This window comes from Arachis hypogaea, chromosome 18, assembly GCF_003086295.3.
Source record: "Arachis hypogaea cultivar Tifrunner chromosome 18, arahy.Tifrunner.gnm2.J5K5, whole genome shotgun sequence".
NCBI lineage: Eukaryota > Viridiplantae > Streptophyta > Magnoliopsida > Fabales > Fabaceae > Arachis > Arachis hypogaea.
Window position 1 is genome coordinate 42401896 of NC_092053.1, and position 17303 is coordinate 42419198.

General features: G+C 39.8%; 1 non-coding gene across 1 annotated transcript; it reads left to right on the forward strand.

Moving 5' to 3' along the window:
• The first annotated feature begins 13878 nt into the window (after window positions 1-13878).
• On the forward strand, window positions 13879-13985 carry LOC112773979 (small nucleolar RNA R71). Its single transcript, XR_003188496.1, has one exon. It is a non-coding gene; the product is annotated as a small nucleolar RNA R71 (small nucleolar RNA).
• Window positions 13986-17303: the final 3318 nt, after the last annotated feature.

The window sequence follows — 17303 nt, forward strand, 5'->3', positions numbered from 1 at the left end:
TCCTTTAATTCTAGCATTTACTTTTCTGTTATTTACATTCCCGCCATTTTATTTTCTGCAACTCTCAACCCAAATTCTGGATTCGCTCAACTAGAATATTCTTCTAATTAAAGTTACTTGATCAATCAATCCCTGTGGGATTCGACCTCACTCTATTGTGAGTTTTTACTTGACGACAAATTTGGTACACTTGCCGAAGGGAGATTTGTTGTGAGACAAGTTTTCTGTGCATCAATCCTTAGGAGGAAGGAAGTCCCTTATTTATAATAAAAACTCTAAGACTAAACCTAAAAGATATTATTCTTAATTAAAAATTACAAAAAAAAAATAAAATAAGCTAAGAAGTGCTAAAATCCACTTTAGGGACCACTTGGTGAGTGTTGCCTGGCGTCCAACATAGGTTCTGGGCGTTCAACTTGGGAGGTTGGTCCTTTTGGGTGTTGAACTCCAGAGGTGTGTGTTCAACACCCTATTTGAGCAGTGATTCCGAAAGAAAAGCCCTGGAAGTTAGATTTTCAATGCCATTGAGAGCACGTCAATTGGACCTCTGTAGCTCAAAATATGCTCGTTGGAATGCACGGAGGTCAGGGTTTGACAGCATCTACTATCCTTTCTTTACCTCTAAATCAGCCTTTGCTAGATTTTGCCAATTTCACCCAAAAATCACCTAAAATCATAAGAAAAGCACAAAAACTCAAAGTAACATCCAAAAGATAAATTTTGCACTAAAACACACTTAAACATAAAAAATTAAATAAAATACTACTGAAAACGCTCTAAAAATGCTATGAAAAGGGTATAAGATGCTCCGTCATCAAAACACCAAACTTAAACTGTTACTTGTCATTAAGCAACCAAAAACTAGATAAGACTAAATGGAAGAGAAAAATATATAAGATCTTAGAGTTGTCAGTGAAGTTCAGTTCTAATCACTGAATGGGGCTATGAACACTTTATTTCTGAATAGCTTTGGCATCTCACTTTTCATTGAAGCTCAGAAATATTGACATCCCTTGGAACTAGAATCCGGATGATATTATTGGTTCTCTTCTTTTATTTTTTCTTGATTCTTGAACATAACTTCTTTTTGGTGCTTTGCACCTTTGAGTCTAGCCGTGACTCTAAGCGTTTTGTTTTCAAGTATTACCACCGGATACATAAACGCCATAGGCACTTAACTGGGGAAACCATTTGGATTCAAATTTAGCTTTGCTATTTCTTTTGCTTCAAAAACCAATATTTTTTTACTGTTTCTTTTGCTTCAAAAACCAATATTTTTTATTTTTCAGAGAACCAATAATACTTCTCTAAATTCAATGTTCTTCATGAGCCAACATGCTTAACTTCAATGTCAATTATGCACAGTTAATTCATAAATTTAGAAAGTAAAGATAAGGCCACCACATCAAGGTAACTAGAATAACTCATAATATATAACTCAAAATCTCATGCATTTTATTACTTTTTTCAAAAATTTTCATTTTAAGCTTAGTGGGCAATTCATGAGACATCTTTAACCATAAAATTTTTGAAAATAAACTACTAAAGCAAAATCATAAGAATGATCATGCAAAAGATAGAATAGAGAAACAAAAAATAGAATAAAATACTGAAAAACAGAAAGAAAGGGGGACTGAAACTCAACTACCTTAGTGATGACGGTTGCTCAGGTTGTGCTCTTCTGTGAAGATTATTCACCTCCCTTTGGTGCCATTGATGATAATATACACCCAGAGCTCACTCTGCAACACCAAACTTAAAAGGTTTGCTTGTCCCCAAGCAAAGAAAACTTGAATGCGAAATTGAACTCGCACAACTTCACTGGCAACTACACTGGGTCATCTAAGTAATACCTCAGGTGAGTGAGGGTCAATCCCACGATGATTATCGAATTGAGCAAGCTGTTGTTATCTTGCAAATCTTAGTCAGGCAAATAGAAACATAGATGTTGTTGTTGAGTGTGCATAAACAAGAAAATAAAGAAAACAGTAAAGAGTTGATGTAGAAACAATAATGATGAAATAGTTAAGGCCTTGGAGATGCTTTATCTTTCTGGATTAATACTTTTTACTGACTACTTTAACAATGAGTGATTCATTCAATGGCAAGGCTGTAAGTGATTAAAGCCAGGGTCAGTGGTCATTAATCTCCTCTGATCTACACCAAACTCCAGGGTCAGTGGTCATTCGATCTGAATGAGGGTGAAGCTCACGCAATTCAATCTCTGGTGATCCTACTCAAAATGCCACAGACAAGGTCAGATCTTTCGGATCGGAGAATAAAGCTCAGGATTCTAGCCTTAGCACCACAGAAACCTCAACTACCCATGACTAACGAGATTTTATGTCATTTATCCCAATTAGCCCAGAAACTCTATTGGAACCTGTGATGCATTCTTAAGCTGCAGCTCAATTCTATCCTGTCAGGGACTCACAAGAACTCATGTAGAATAAGGGGTCATACTTCTGTTCCACCCCAGATTCATAAGGATGAAGAACGACAGTTCATCATAGAATAGAATCAAACATATATTAAAATAGAAAAGTAATGATATTAATCCATGGGAATCATCAAAGCTCCTATCCTTAACTTAGGAGGCTTAGTTACTCATGCTTTACAAAGAAAACAAAGAAGAAAGTGCAAAGTAATATGTTTGTGCTTCTCCCCTCCTGGGAGGCATGATCCTCAAGAGGAAGGAAGTCCCTTATCTATAATAAAAATTCTATGACTAAACCTAAAAGAAATTGTTCTAAATTAAAAATTACAAAAAGAAAATAAAATAATCTAAGTGCTAGAATCCACTTTGGGGCCCACTTGGTGAGTTTTTGGGCTGATGCCTGGCGCCCAACTTAGGTTCTAGGCGTTCAACACTGATCCTTGCTCCCTGGCTGGCATTGAACGTCAGCTTGGGTGTTTAACTTGGGAGGTTGGTCCTTCTTGGCTGTTGAACTCCAGAGGTGGGCATTCAACGCCCTGTTTGGGCAGTGATTCCAAAAGGAATGTATAGACCATTATATGTTGATGGAAAGCCCTGGAAGTTAGCTTTCTAACGCCATTGAGAGCGTATCAATTGGATCTTTGTATCTCAAAATATGCTCATTGGAATGCACGGAGGTCAGGATTTGACAGCATCTGCTATCCTTTCTTTGCCTCTGAATCAGCCTTTGCCAGATTTTGCCAATTTCACCCAAAAATCACCTAAAATCAAAAGAAAAACACAAAAAATTAAAGTAGCATCCAAAAGATGAATTTTGCACTAAAACACACTAAAACATAATAAAATTAAATAAAATGCTACTGAAAACGCCCTAAAAATGCTATGAAAAAGGGTATAAGATGCTCGGTATTAGTTTTCCCGTGACAACCGCCATTGAATCCCCATTGGTGTAGAATTTACAATCTATAACTATCAGCAAGTGTACCGGGTTGTACCATGTAGTAAACTCACGATGAGTGAGTGTCAATCCCACGAGGATTAACGGACTAAGCAAGTAATGGTTGATTAGCTATTCTAGTTAGACAAGTTGAAATAAGAGTTCTGGTTGTCAAATAGCATAAGAAGCAACAAATTAAGAAAACTAACAATGAACAGTTGAGGAAACAGTATAAGAATAGAGTTAAGGCTTTAGAGATGTTTAAATGTCTGCATTAATATCAATTATTAACAACCTTGATCATGCAATGATTATGTTTATAGCGAACTCTAGGTGATTAAATTCTCATTCCTAGTCAATATAATCTCCTCTAATCCAATTGATCATCAATTTCTTGATCAATCAATTATATTAGTGGGTTAAGTTCAATTTCTGATTTATGAGCCACACAACCCTGAGAATCCCAAATCAGAATGCAGTTATATGTCATGTACCACATTAAGTCCAGATAATTAGAAATTGAGGAGTTGGTCTCTAGCTGTAATTCTAATAATATAACTTTTCCAAGACTCAAATTGAATTCAAGTAGAATTAGAATTATTTTCAAATCATCACTAATCCCTAGGATGAAGAACGAAACCAATCCTTAAACAATAATCAAGGTATAAATCAAAAGTAGAAAAACAAATATTTATTAATCCATTGAAGTAAACAGAGCTGCTAACCTTAACAATTGAGGTTTAGTTACTCATGGTGTAGAAAACCCTAGCAGAAAAAAAGTATGAAAAGTGCAAAATGAAAGTTAGGAGGAGAGAGCTCCCGCGTGGGCGGATCTCAATTCTATTTATTGTCCTAATTAGAATAGGTTTAAAACTTAGATAAAACCCTAAAAGATCTTTTCTAATAGTCATGTGATTTACTAAATCAAATCTCCAAAAGCCTTCTTGACTTGTTATAAATGTGTGGTCCCCTATTGATTCTCGCACTGGGCGCCAAATGCCAGGTTTTGGGCATTTGGCGCCACCCAGGCAGTGGTAGCTTGTATGCAAAAAATAGGCTTGGGCGCTAAACGCCGGTGGCTGGGCGTTTAGCGCCAGGTCTCCTGAAACGAGGCCCACTTTATGAGGCTTTAGGCGCTAAATGCCGGGTCGTGGCGTTTAGCGCCAGGTTCCCAGAGAAGAATTGATGCAATTGAGCTCTTATAGTTGTGTGTATGCACAACGCATGCGTATGCACGATCTCCCTTTTCGCTCCATCCATGTGTACGCAGGGTCCTCTTTTGCTTCTTAATGCCGTTTTCACCAATTCTTCACCAAAATATTACCTAAAATCAATAAAAAGCCACAAACTCAAAGTAGTATTCAATGGGGGCTAATCTACTAAAATTCTCTAACAAATCAACAGAAAAATCATATAAATTACATAGAAAAGATACCAATAATGCTCACGCATCACAACACCAAAGTTAAAGTGTTGCTTGTCCTCAAGCAACTTGAACAGTGAAAATTAAGAATGAGTCTAGCTAAAAGTAAGAGTTCCAGCGAAGCTCATGCTTGTCCTAAGAGTGGGATTTAACAATGTCGTAATCATGAGTGCATCCTTATTCTTCATTGTTCCTTGAAACTTGGGAGTGTCAACAACTCAAAGGAACTAGAACCCAGATGATGTTATGAAACCTCACTCCGTTAAGTCTGGATTGATCTTTGAATTTCTTTCTTTTAACTTTAGAGAGAATTCTTTTGTTGACAACTCCAAATGCTTGATGCGCGGAAACTTGTCTCGTAACAAATTTCCTTCAGCAAGTGTACCGAATTGTCGTCAAGTAAAAACTCACAAAAGAGTGAGGTCGAATCTCACAGAGATTGATTGTTCAAGCAACATTAATTAGAGGAATGGTCTAGTTGAGCGAAGCAGAATTTGATTTGAGATTTGCAGAAAATTAAATGGCGGGAAGGTAAATAGCAGAAAAAGTAAATTCTAGAAATAAAGAGCTGAATGTAAATGGCGGAAAGTAAATTGCAGAATCTTAAATGGGAAATGGGGAGATGCTCATAAAAGTAAATGGCAGAAATTAAAGAGAATGGGTAAGATCAGAAATGGGGAATTCATTGGGCTTAGGAGATGTTGCATTCTCCGGATCAAGTTCATTTTCATCTCTTCCTCAATCAATGCATTCGTTGATCTCCTTGGCAATCTTAAGTGATCGAATTCCAATTCCTTGGTAATTCAATCTCTCAAATCTTGATCAATAGCCAATTCCTTGGTCAATTGCTCATGAGAAGAGATGAAGTATGGTCACTGATTATACCACATGCATTCCCAAATCAAGTGTTGGTAGGATTATAGTCACCATATCCATCCAACCCCGATTTGGTCCAGCATGAGAAAGTATTTCTAGCATGATTTCTTCATTCCTCTTCCAAGGTTCAGAAGAGATCCATGTATGAATAGCTTCTTTTCCAAGATAACTACCCAATTGGATGAAGATTGAAAGCTTTATAGTGAAATCAAGAGAAAAGATAGAAGAAGAATAATGAAAACTAAAATTGATCCATCAAATTACAACAGAGCTCCCTAACCCAATAAAAGGGGTTTAGTTGTTCATAGCTCTGGGAAATGATAACAAAGATGGAAAATACTTCATGAAAGTAAAACTAGAAGTGCAGAGAAAGTAAAATACAGAGAGTAGTTCTCTAATGCCAAAAGCTCTCTAAAGTTTCCAACTCTCCCTTCTTTTCTAATTCAAAACTACTCCTATATATACTACTCTTCTGATCTTCTAGTTGGCTCTTCAAGTCTTGGGTATGGGCTTTTGGATCTTGAGTTTGAAGCAGTTATCCTCTTCATTGGGCTTAGCTTTGCTTACAGAGAGAAAATGTGAAGTAGGCAGGGACTTTGGCTTAGGACGTTATTGGTGTCAACGTTAAGTGAAAGTGTGGGTTCGAGAACGTTAGTGACAATCACCTTTTTCACTAACGTTCCCAACCCAAGGATGATCAACGTTAACTTCAACGTTAGTGGCACCAACGTGACCACTAACGTTACCTCTTGGTCCTTCGCACACGTTATTGGGACTTACCTTTTCCAATAACGTGGAGAGTCCTCCCTTCTCCCTACGTTAGAGTTCACGTTAGAGTAGCTAACGTGACTCTTAACGTAGGCTTGCCACTTCTTCGAGAACGTTAGTGACACTTACCTTTGTCACTAACGTTCCAATATGCCCCTACTTCCCACGTTAGAGTCCACGTTAACTAGGTTAATGTGGCTTCTAACGTAGTAATGATAGCCATCTCCAACGTTAGTGACAAAGGTGAGTGTCACTAACGTTGGCTCATCATCTCTCTTATCCACGTTAGCTTCCACGTTAACTAAGTTAACGTGGGAGTTAACGTTGCTCATAGTGGCTTGTGGTGGTTCACCCCAACGTTAGTGACAAAGGTAAGTGTCACTAACGTTGGCGATCACTTGCTTTCTCCACGTTAGCTTCCACGTTAACTAAGTTAACGTGGTAACTAACGTGGCTCATTGTGGCTTGGCCAACGTTAGTGACAAAGGTGAGTGTCACTAACGTTGTCTTATCTTTTGCTTCCCAACGTTAGAGTCCACGTTAACTAAGTTAACGTGGCAACTAACGTGGCCAATTATGAGCTTGGTCCAACGTTAGTGACACTCACCTTTGTCACTATCATTGGCCTTGTTTTCTTCTTCCACGTTAGAGTTCACGTTAACTTAGTTAACGTGACTCTTAACGTGGGCTATGATGGCTTCGAGGGCGTTATTGGCAATTACTTTTCTCATTAACGTTGCAAGCTAGCTCCCATTCCACGTTAGAGGTCACGTTAGTTAGACTAACGTGGATGCTAACGTGGTTCTTCTTTGCTTCCTTTGTCTTGAAATTAAGCAACAAAGTGCATCAAAGTTCTAATCCAAGTCATGAGACATGCATCATCCAATTTGTCATATAATTCATGCAAAATTCTCATGAAATCATGTAAAGTGCACAATGTATGCTTGAATCAAGATGTAAGTGAATATCCACCCAAAACTAGCTTATTTTCTAATAAAATGCATGAAACTACCCTAAAAACAGTAAAGAAAAGGTCAGTGAAACTGGCCAAAATGCCCTGGCATCACAACACCAAACTTAAAGCTTGCTTGTCCCTAAGCAAGTACTGGAACAAGAGAATGATGAATGGAATGCCAAGAGAAATGAATTATTATCGTGGAAGTCATGTCCCTGGTTTTATGGTGGTTTCATGCATAGCAACTTAGGTTCATTCCTTCACTGACTTTCAGACCTTTATCTTGTCCTGGAATACTCACTTGATTGCATCCCATGAGACTTTTATTCATTGATCCCTTTTTTGTCATTTCAGGGCTTATTTGTGTTCCTAGGCTAAGTGTTCTGTGAGGGGGCAACTCTTTAAAATAAGCTTTCAGCCAACACTCCCGAACCAGTTGGTTCAAGGTGCTAGGTGTTGAAACACCCCTAAGGGCTTACTTCCTCAAGTCTCTCTCTCCCATACATACACACCACAGGTACATGATTTGTTTATTTTCATTCTTTGAGGTCTTAGTGTCAGCACCTCTTTGGGCTACTAAATGTTCTGTAGCAAAGATTGCTTTTGATAGTGGACTTTCAGCTGACAATCCTGGGTTAGTTAACCCAAGTTACCAAGTGATAAGGCACCCCTGAGAGCTTAGTAATCCAAGCAGATCCTTGGTACAAGAACACCACAGACATATCCCTCAAGACTCAAACCCTTGGTGCCTAGCCTCTTTTCTTGCTATTTTTCTTTTATTCTTCAACTTTCATTTTTCTTTCCCTTTTTCTTATTAGGATCTTGTTATTTAGCTATTCTCATGGGGTGTGTTCAAAGCTTATGATTCAGGACAGATAGTTGTCTTCCTACCTTGTTGGTGAACCAACTTAGCTAACTTATGACCACACCACAAACTCAGGAACTTACTCCATAATATGAACTCCACTCTGGTCTTTTATAACACACACATTCTCTTTTTATTTGATTCGAAAGGACAAGCATACATGTAAGCAAAGTAAGGATGCAGCAGTGACATTCAGACTAGCAAGCATAGACCTAAGCAGTGAGAAACTTAAAGACAGAATTGAAATGGTTCAAACTAATGAGTAACTATTAATCAAGGGCGCATTCGGACTTCCAATTTTAATATTCTAAGTATATGAAATTAAGTAACAATACAACATTCGGGTGATGGTTTCTAGTTGTCCCCTTGTTGTCATCATCCATAGTTTTTGCTACTTCACTTTCTTGGATGAAGGTGCACCATCTCCTCGTAAGGTTCCTGCAGAGTTATTGGAAGTTGCTTGCTCCCAAAGCACTTGAGAAATAGTTAGCTTGCATCTATGCTTGTGAATTCCTGAACTTAATTTGGTGTGTGAACACCAAACTTAGTTCCTTGCCCAGTACAAAAGATTGCATACATGCAAAGAACCTCATATGATGTTATTAACAAAACAATTATTAACTAAAGACTAAACTACAGCTAAGTGGTTCCCCTGATTGGTTGGAGCTAGCAATTTGCCTTTGGAGTGTAGTGTGATTCTAACTAATATCTTTGGTGGAACACCAAACTTAGAATTACACTTTCACTCTTGGATTGTTTTGGTGTGGAACACCAAACTTAGCTCCTCGCAATACAGGGGAAGCAACTTGTGATCTTTATTAAAATGACGATGAAAAAGAAACTACCTCAGGTTGGGTTGCCTCCCAACAGAGCGCTCTTTTAGCGTCGCTAGCTCGACGATTCCTTCATTACTTGAGATGATACTTTACCTTGGGGTTTTCCCCCATGTTACCCATATAATGTTTGAGCCTTTGTCCGTTCACAGTGAAAGTCCTCTCCGAACTTTCATCCATGATTTCTATGTGTCCATATGGTGAGACTTTTGTGACAAGAAAGGGTCCTGACCACCTTGATTTGAGTTTTCCTGGGAACAGTCTCAATTTGGAAATGTAGAGGAGTACTTGCTGCCCCTTTTCGAAACTCCTGGGTGCAAGATGCAGGTCATGTCTTCTCTTCGCCCTTTCTTTATAAATCTTGGCATTTTCATAGGCTTGCGATCTAAATTCCTCCATCTCTTGCAGCTGCAAGATCCTCTTTGCACCAGCAGTAATGCTGTCAAAATTTAGTATCTTGAGAGCCCAGAGAGCCTTGTGTTCCAGCTCCAGTGGTAAATGACAAGCTTTCCCATACACCAGTTGATATGGGGACATTCCAAGTGGTGTTTTGAATGCTGTTCTGTATGCCCAAAGAGCATCATCCAGCTTCTTCGACTAATCCTTTCTTGATGCACCCACAGTCTTTTCCAAAATCCTTTTTAGCTCTCTGTTGGATATCTCAGTTTGCCCACTTGTTTGGGGATGGTAAGGTGTGGCAACCTTGTGTTTTACCTCATATCGTAGGAGGAGAGCTTCTAGTGGTCTGTTACAAAAATGACTCCCTCCATCACTGATAAGTGCTCATGGGACTCCAAAACGGCTAAAGATATTCTTTCTGAGGAAGTTCATGACCACCTTGTTATCATTCGTTGGAGTTGCAATAGCCTCTACCCACTTGGAAACGTAATCCACTGCTACCAAGATGTACTTGTTTGAATATGAGGTTGGAAATGGTCCCATGAAATCGATTCCCCACACATCAAATAGTTCCAGTTCCAAGATGAAATTTTGTGGCATCTCATTTCTTTTGGGCAAGTTTCCAGATCTTTGGCATTCATTGCAGCTCTTTACTAGTTCTTTGGCATCCTTGAAAAGGGTGAGCCAAAAGAATCCGCTTTGTAACACCTTTGCTGTAGTTCTGTCCCCTCCAAAATGGCCTCCATAGCATGAGCCGTGGCAATTCCATAGGACCTCTCGTCCTTCTTCTTCCGAAACACATCTTCTAAGGATTCCATCTGAACACTTCTTGAAGAGATATGGCTCATCCCAGACAAAATATTTTGCATCATTTATGAGCTTTCTTTTTTTATGTTTATTGATCTCTGGAGGTAGAGCCCCGGTTGCCTTGAAGTTGGCAATGTCTGCAAACCATGGTGCTTTGTGAACTGTCATCAACTAGTCATCAGGGAAGAGCTCGTTCACACTTGTATCATGTGTTCCACCTTCCTCATGAGGGATTCTGGATAGGTGATCAGCTACCTTGTTCTCTACTCCTTTCTTGTCTCTGATTTCAATATTGAATTCCTGCAACAATAAGATCCATCTTATTAGTCTTGGTTTTGATTCTTGATTGGCAAACAAATATTTAAGTGTTGTGTGATCTGTGAAAACAATCGCTTTAGCACCAATGAGGTATGATCTGAACTTGTCAAATACAAAAACTATTGCTAGCAACTCCTTTTCAGTAGTGGTATAATTTCTTTGAGTATCATTGAGGACTTTGCTAGCAGAGTATATCACATGGACTAAGTTATCTTTCCTCTGCCCTAACACGGCTCCAACTGCAAAATCAGATGCATCACACATCAATTCAAAGGGTAAGTTCCAATCAGGTGGGGAAATGATAGGGGCAGAGGACAATCTTTTTTTTAAATTCTCGAATGCTAGCATGCATGTTTCACCGAAGATAAATGGTGTATCAGATACAAGGAGATTGCTCAAGGGCTTGGCTATCTTTGAAAAATCTTTAATAAACCTTCTGTAAAAGCCAGCATGCCCTAAAAAATTTCTAATTGCCTTGACATCACTGGGTGGAAGAAGTTTTTCAATAAGTTTCACTTTAGCCCTGTCCACCTCAATGCCTTGGTTAGAAACCTTATGGCCAAGGACTATTCCTCCTGTCACCATAAAGTGACATTTCTCCCAATTCAAGACCAGATTGGTCTCTTGGCACCTTTTCAATACCAAGGCTAGGTGATTCAGGCAGCTAGTAAAGGAATCACTGAATACCGAGAAATCATCTATAAAAACTTCAATGAATTTCTCTATCATATCTGAGAAGATAGAAAGCATGCAGCGTTGGAAAGTCGCAGGTGCATTACATAGCCCAAATGGCATGCGCCTGTAGGCAAACACTCCATATGGGCAAGTAAATGAGGTTTTCTCTTGGTCTCTAGGATCAACCACTATTTGGTTATATCCTAAATAACCGTCGAGAAAATAATAATATGCGTGTCCTGCGAGTCTTTCCAACATCTGATCCATGAATGGGAGGGGAAAATGATCCTTTCGTGTAGCTTCATTGAGTTTCCGGTAGTCTATGCTCATCCGCCATCCTGTGACGGTCCTTGTAGGAATTAGTTCGTTCTTCTCATTGGGGACTACAGTGATTCCTCCTTTTTTGGGCACGACATGCACGGGGCTGACCCAAGGGCTATCTGAGATCGGGTAGATTACTCCTCCCTGCCATAATTTCATAACTTCTTTCTGTACCACTTCCTTCATGATTGGGTTCAGCTTCCTTTGGGATTGAATGGATGGTTTGGCATCATCTTCCAACAGTATCTTATGCATGCATATGGCTGAACTGATTCCCTTCAGGTCAGTGAGAGTCCATCCAATGGCATCCTTATGCTTCCGCAATAATTGGAGTAGTTCATCCTCTTTATCATGGCTGAGGGATGAGTTTATGATTACCGGGTGACTTTCATTCTTTCCTAAGTATCCATATTTGAGAGTGGGTGGCAGTGCTTTGAGTTCAAGTTTGGGTGCCTCTATCTTTTCATTCTCTTCCTTTGGTGCACCTTGTATGCGAATCTCTGTTGTTGCAACCTCTTCACTAGACGTTGACTCCTCCTCTGTTAACCCTTCAGGTTCTTCTTCTTCAAAACTCTCCTGCACTGCCTCTTCAAGTGAGTCCAACGTCATACATTTCCCCAATTGTTCTGGTGGGTAACTCATGGCCTTGAACACATTGAATGTCATCTTTTCCTTGTGCAATCTCATGGGTGAGATCACCCTTTTGGACATCAATGACAGCTCCAGCAGTGGCCAAGAACGGCCTTCCCAGGATGATGGAGGCCTTGCCTTCCTCCTGCATGTCCAGCACTACAAAATCTGCCGGGAATATGAAATCTCCCACTTTCACCAGCAAATCTTCTACTACGCCATGAGGGAACTTGAACGATCGGTCTGCCAGTTATAAGGCCATTTTTGTTGGTTTAGCCTCCTCGATCTTCATCTTCCTCATCATAGCTACTGACATCAAATTGATGCTGGCTCCTAAGTCACATAGAGCCTTCTCCACTGTGATTTCCCCTATAATACAAGGGATCTGGAAACTCCCAGGATCCTTCAATTTCTGGGGCAGTTTATGCTGAATGATAGCACTACATTCTTCGGTTAGTATCACAGTCTCGTTGTTCTTCCAGCTTCTCTTCTTAGTCATTAGCTCCTTTAAAAACTTGGCGTAGAGTGGCATTTGTTCTATTGCTTCAGCAAACGGTATGTTGATTTGTAGTTTCTTGAAGGTTTCCAAAAATCTCAAGAACTGGTTGTCATCCCCCTTCTTCCTCAATTGCTGAGGGTATGGGACTCTTGGGACGTCTAGCTTCAGCATTCCTTCTTCTTTTTGCGAATTTGGAGTGGAAACTTGAGCTCCATCTTGCTTTTCTTCCTTTTCATTTGAGCCTTCTTCTTGTGGTCTCTGGGAGGTTTCCTTCAGTTCCTTCCCACTCTGGAGGGTGATAGCTTGACACTCCTCCCTTTGGTTTGAGTCAGTATCGCTGCGAAGGTTGTGGCTGGGAATCTGCTTGAATAGGTAGCCAATTTGTGTCTTAAGTTTCTTGATGGCAGCATCTTGATTCTGCATATTGGACTGTACTTCCTCTCAGAATGCTTTACTGTCTTGGATCTCTTTGCATATGCTTTCAAGTAGGTTCTCAATCCTTGAGAGTCTGTTATCAGAAGGTGATGGTGAGTTGAGATTGGAGGGATGAGAATGGTTAGTTTGGCTTTGGTATAGGTATTGAGAGGGGTTGTTAGGTGAGTGCTGATATGGTCTAGGTGTGGCATGTTGGTGAGCTATGATATTGGGATTTGGACGTCTTTGATCTTGGCCTAGGTCTTGTTGATTTCCCCACACAAAGTTTGGGTGGTTCCCCCAACCAGGATTATAGGTTTTGGAGTATGGATCATATGCTTGCCTAGGTGAGTTTCCAATGTAGTTGGCTTGCTCCTGCTCACTCTCTGCCTCTGCATTCACCCCCTCTTGGGTTGCCGATGAGGTGGTAATTGCTGCTACTTAGTTCCTCTCCATCTTCTTGGTGAGGTCAGCTAGCTGCTTGGTAATGAGCTTGTTTTGAGCCAGTAGTGCATCCACATTGTTTAGCTCTATCACTCCTCTAGTGTTGCCTCTTTCAAAAGCATAGAAATAGTCATTCTCTGCTACAGTTTCAATGACATCTATGGCTTCTTCAATAGTCTTCTTCTTGTTCAAAGATCCTCCGGATTAATGGTCCACTGCTTTCTTTGATTCATAGGAAAGTCCTTCATAGAAAATGTGTAGCTGCACCCATTCATTGAACATATCTGGTGGACACCTCCTTGTCAGATCCTTAAACCTCTCCCATGCTTCATAAAGAGTCTCACCATCTTGTTGCCTGAAAGTTTGGACCTCAGCTCTTAACCTATTGATTCGTTGAGGAGGGTAAAATCTTGCCAAGAATTTATTCACCACATCTTCCCAGGTTGTCAAACACTCCTTCGGGAAAGACTCCAGCCACTTAGCTGCTTTGTCCTTGAGTGAGAATGGAAATAGGAGCATCCTATAGGTGTCAGGATGAACACCATTAGACTTCACAGTATCGCATATCCTCAGAAATGTGGTTAGATGTTCATTGGGGTCTTCTTGGATGCCTCCTCCGAATGAACAATTGTTCTGAACAAGAGTGATGAGTTGTGGCTTCAGTTCAAAGTTGTTGGCATGTATGGTTGGCTTTTGGATGCTACTTCCACAGTTTCCTGGGTTTGGATTGATGTAAGAGCCTAGAACTCTTCTCTCTTGCCCAGCACAATTTGCTAGACCTTCTATGCCATGGTTGTGAGCTTTTTCTTCATGATAGTTCTCCATATTCTCCTCCATGTTTGGTTCAAAGTATTCATCTTTTTCCTTAGCACCAACTACCCTTTTTCCTCTTGCTTCCCTCCTTAATCTAAGGAAGGTCCTCTCAGGTTCAGAATCAAAGGAAGTTGAAGCCTCGCTTCTTCTCCCTGTCATACAACCAACAAGGCACAAGCAAGGAAATAGATGCAGGAACTATTCTTGTTAGAAATGTTGTTAGTGTGAGTGATGCAATATATCAAACAGTTAGTGGGTTAGTGAAATAGATTGTAAACAACTAGAATAAGGGAGTTAGGGGGAGGGGAAGAAAACAACTAAAACTGAAAGTAAATTACTCAAACAGAAATTTAAATCAGCAAAATTAAAAATGCTCAATCTAGTTATCCTCCAACTTAATCATTGTTGATACAAAATCAATCCCCGGCAACAGCGTCATAAACTTGATGCGCGGAAACTTGTCTCGTAACAAATTTCCTTCGGCAAGTGTACCGAATTGTCATCAAGTAAAATCTCACAAAAGAGTGAAGTCGAATCCCACAGAGATTGATTGGTCAAGCAACATTAATTAGAGGAATGGTCTAGTTGAGCGAAGTAGAATTTGATTTGAGATTTGCAGAAAATTAAATGGCGGGAAGGTAAATAGCAGAAAAAGAAAATTCTAGAAATAAAGAGTTGAATGTAAATGGTGAAAAGTAAATTGCAGAATCTTAAATGGGAAATGGGGAGATGCTCATAAAAGTAAATGGCAGAAATTAAAGAGAATGGGTAAGATTAGAAATGGGGAATTCATTGGGTTTAGGAGATGTTGCATTCTCCGGATCAAGTTCATTTTCATCTCTTCCTCAATCAATGCATTCATTGATCTCCTTGGCAATCTTAAGAGATCGAATTCTAATTCCTTGATAATTCAATCTCTCAAATCTTGATCAATAGCCAATTCCTTGGTCAATTGCTCATGAGAAGAGATGAAGTATGGTCACTGATTATACCACATGCATTCCCAAATCAAGTGTTGGTAGGATTATAGTCACCATATCCATCCAACCCCGATTTGGTCCAGCATGAGAAAGCATTTCTAGCATGATCTCTTGATTCCTCTTCCAAGGTTCAGAAGAGATCCAAGTATGAATAGCTTTTTTTCCAAGATAACTACCCAATTGGATGAAGATTGAAAGCTTTCTAGTGAAATCAAGAGAAAAGATAGAAGAAGAATAATGAAAACTAAAATTGATCCATCGAATTACAACAGAGCTCCCTAACCCAATGAAAGGGGTTTAGTTGTTCATAGCTCTGAGAAATGATAACAAAGATGGAAAATACATCATGAAAGTAAAACTAGAAGTGCAGAGAAAGCAAAATACAGAGAGTAGTTCTCTAATGCCAAAAGCTCTCCAAAGTTTCCAACTCTCCCCTCTTTTCTAATTCAAAACTACTCCTATATATACTACTCTTCTGATCTTCTAGTTGGCTCTTCAAGTCTTGGGTATGGGCCTCTGGATCTTGAGTTTGAAGCAGTTATCCTCTTCATTGGGCTTAGCTTTGCTTACAAAGAGAAAATGTGAAGTAGGCAGGGACTTTGGCTTAGGACGTTAGTGGTGTCAACGTTAAGTGAAAGTGTGGGTTCGAGAACGTTAGTGACAATCACCTTTTTCACTAACGTTCCCAACCCAAGGATGATCAACGTTAACTTCAACGTTAGTGGCACCAACGTGACCACTAACATTACCTATTGGTCCTTCGCACACATTATTGGGACTTACCTTTTCCAATAACGTGGAGAGTCCTCCCTTCTCCCTACGTTAGAGTTCACGTTAGAGTAGCTAACGTGACTCTTAACGTAGGCTTGCCACTTTTTTGAGAACATTAGTGACACTTACCTTTATCACTAACGTTCCAATATGCCCCTACTTCCCACGTTAGAGTCCACGTTAACTAAGTTAACGTGGCTTCTAACGTAGTAATGATAGCTATCTCCAACGATAGTGACAAAGGTGAGTGTCACTAACGTTGGCTCATCATCTCTCTTATCCACGTTAACTAAGTTAACGTGGGAGTTAACGTTGCTCATAGTGGCTTGTGGTGGTTCACCCCAACGTTAGTGACAAAGGTAAGTGTCACTAACGTTGGCGATCACTTGCTTTCTCCACGTTAGCTTCCACGTTAACTAAGTTAACGTGGCAACTAACGTGGCTCATTGTGGCTTGGCCAACGTTAGTGACAAAGGTGAGTGTCACTAACGTTGGCTTCTCTTTTGCTTCCCAACGTTAGAGTCCACGTTAACTAAGTTAACGTGGCAACTAACGTGGCCAATTATGAGCTTGGTCCAACGTTAGTGACACTCACCTTTGTCACTAACGTTGGCCTTGTTTTCTTCTTCCAAGTTAGAGTTCACGTTAACTTAGTTAACGTGACTCTTAACGTGGGCTATGATGGCTTCGAGGGCGTTATTGGCGATTACTTTTCTCATTAACGTTGCAAGCTAGCTCCCATTCCACGTTAGAGGTCACGTTAGTTAGAATAACGTGGCTGCTAACGTGGTTCTTCTTTGCTTCCTTTGTCCTGAAATCAAGCAACAAAGTGCATCAAAGTTCTAATCCAAGTCATGAGACATGCATCATCCAATTTGTCATATAATTCATGCAAAATTCTCATGAAATCATGTAAAGTGCACAATGTATGCTTGAATCAAGATGTAAGTGAATATCCACCCAAAACAAGCTTATTTTCTAAGAAAATGCATGAAACTACCCTAAAAACAGTAAAGAAAAGGTCAGTGAAACTGGCCAAAATGCCCTGGCATCAATGCTCCGTCTCAAAGCAACTCTTGATAGTGAGCTTTCAATCGGTAATCCCAAATCAATTGGTCCAAGTTACCGGGTGATAAAG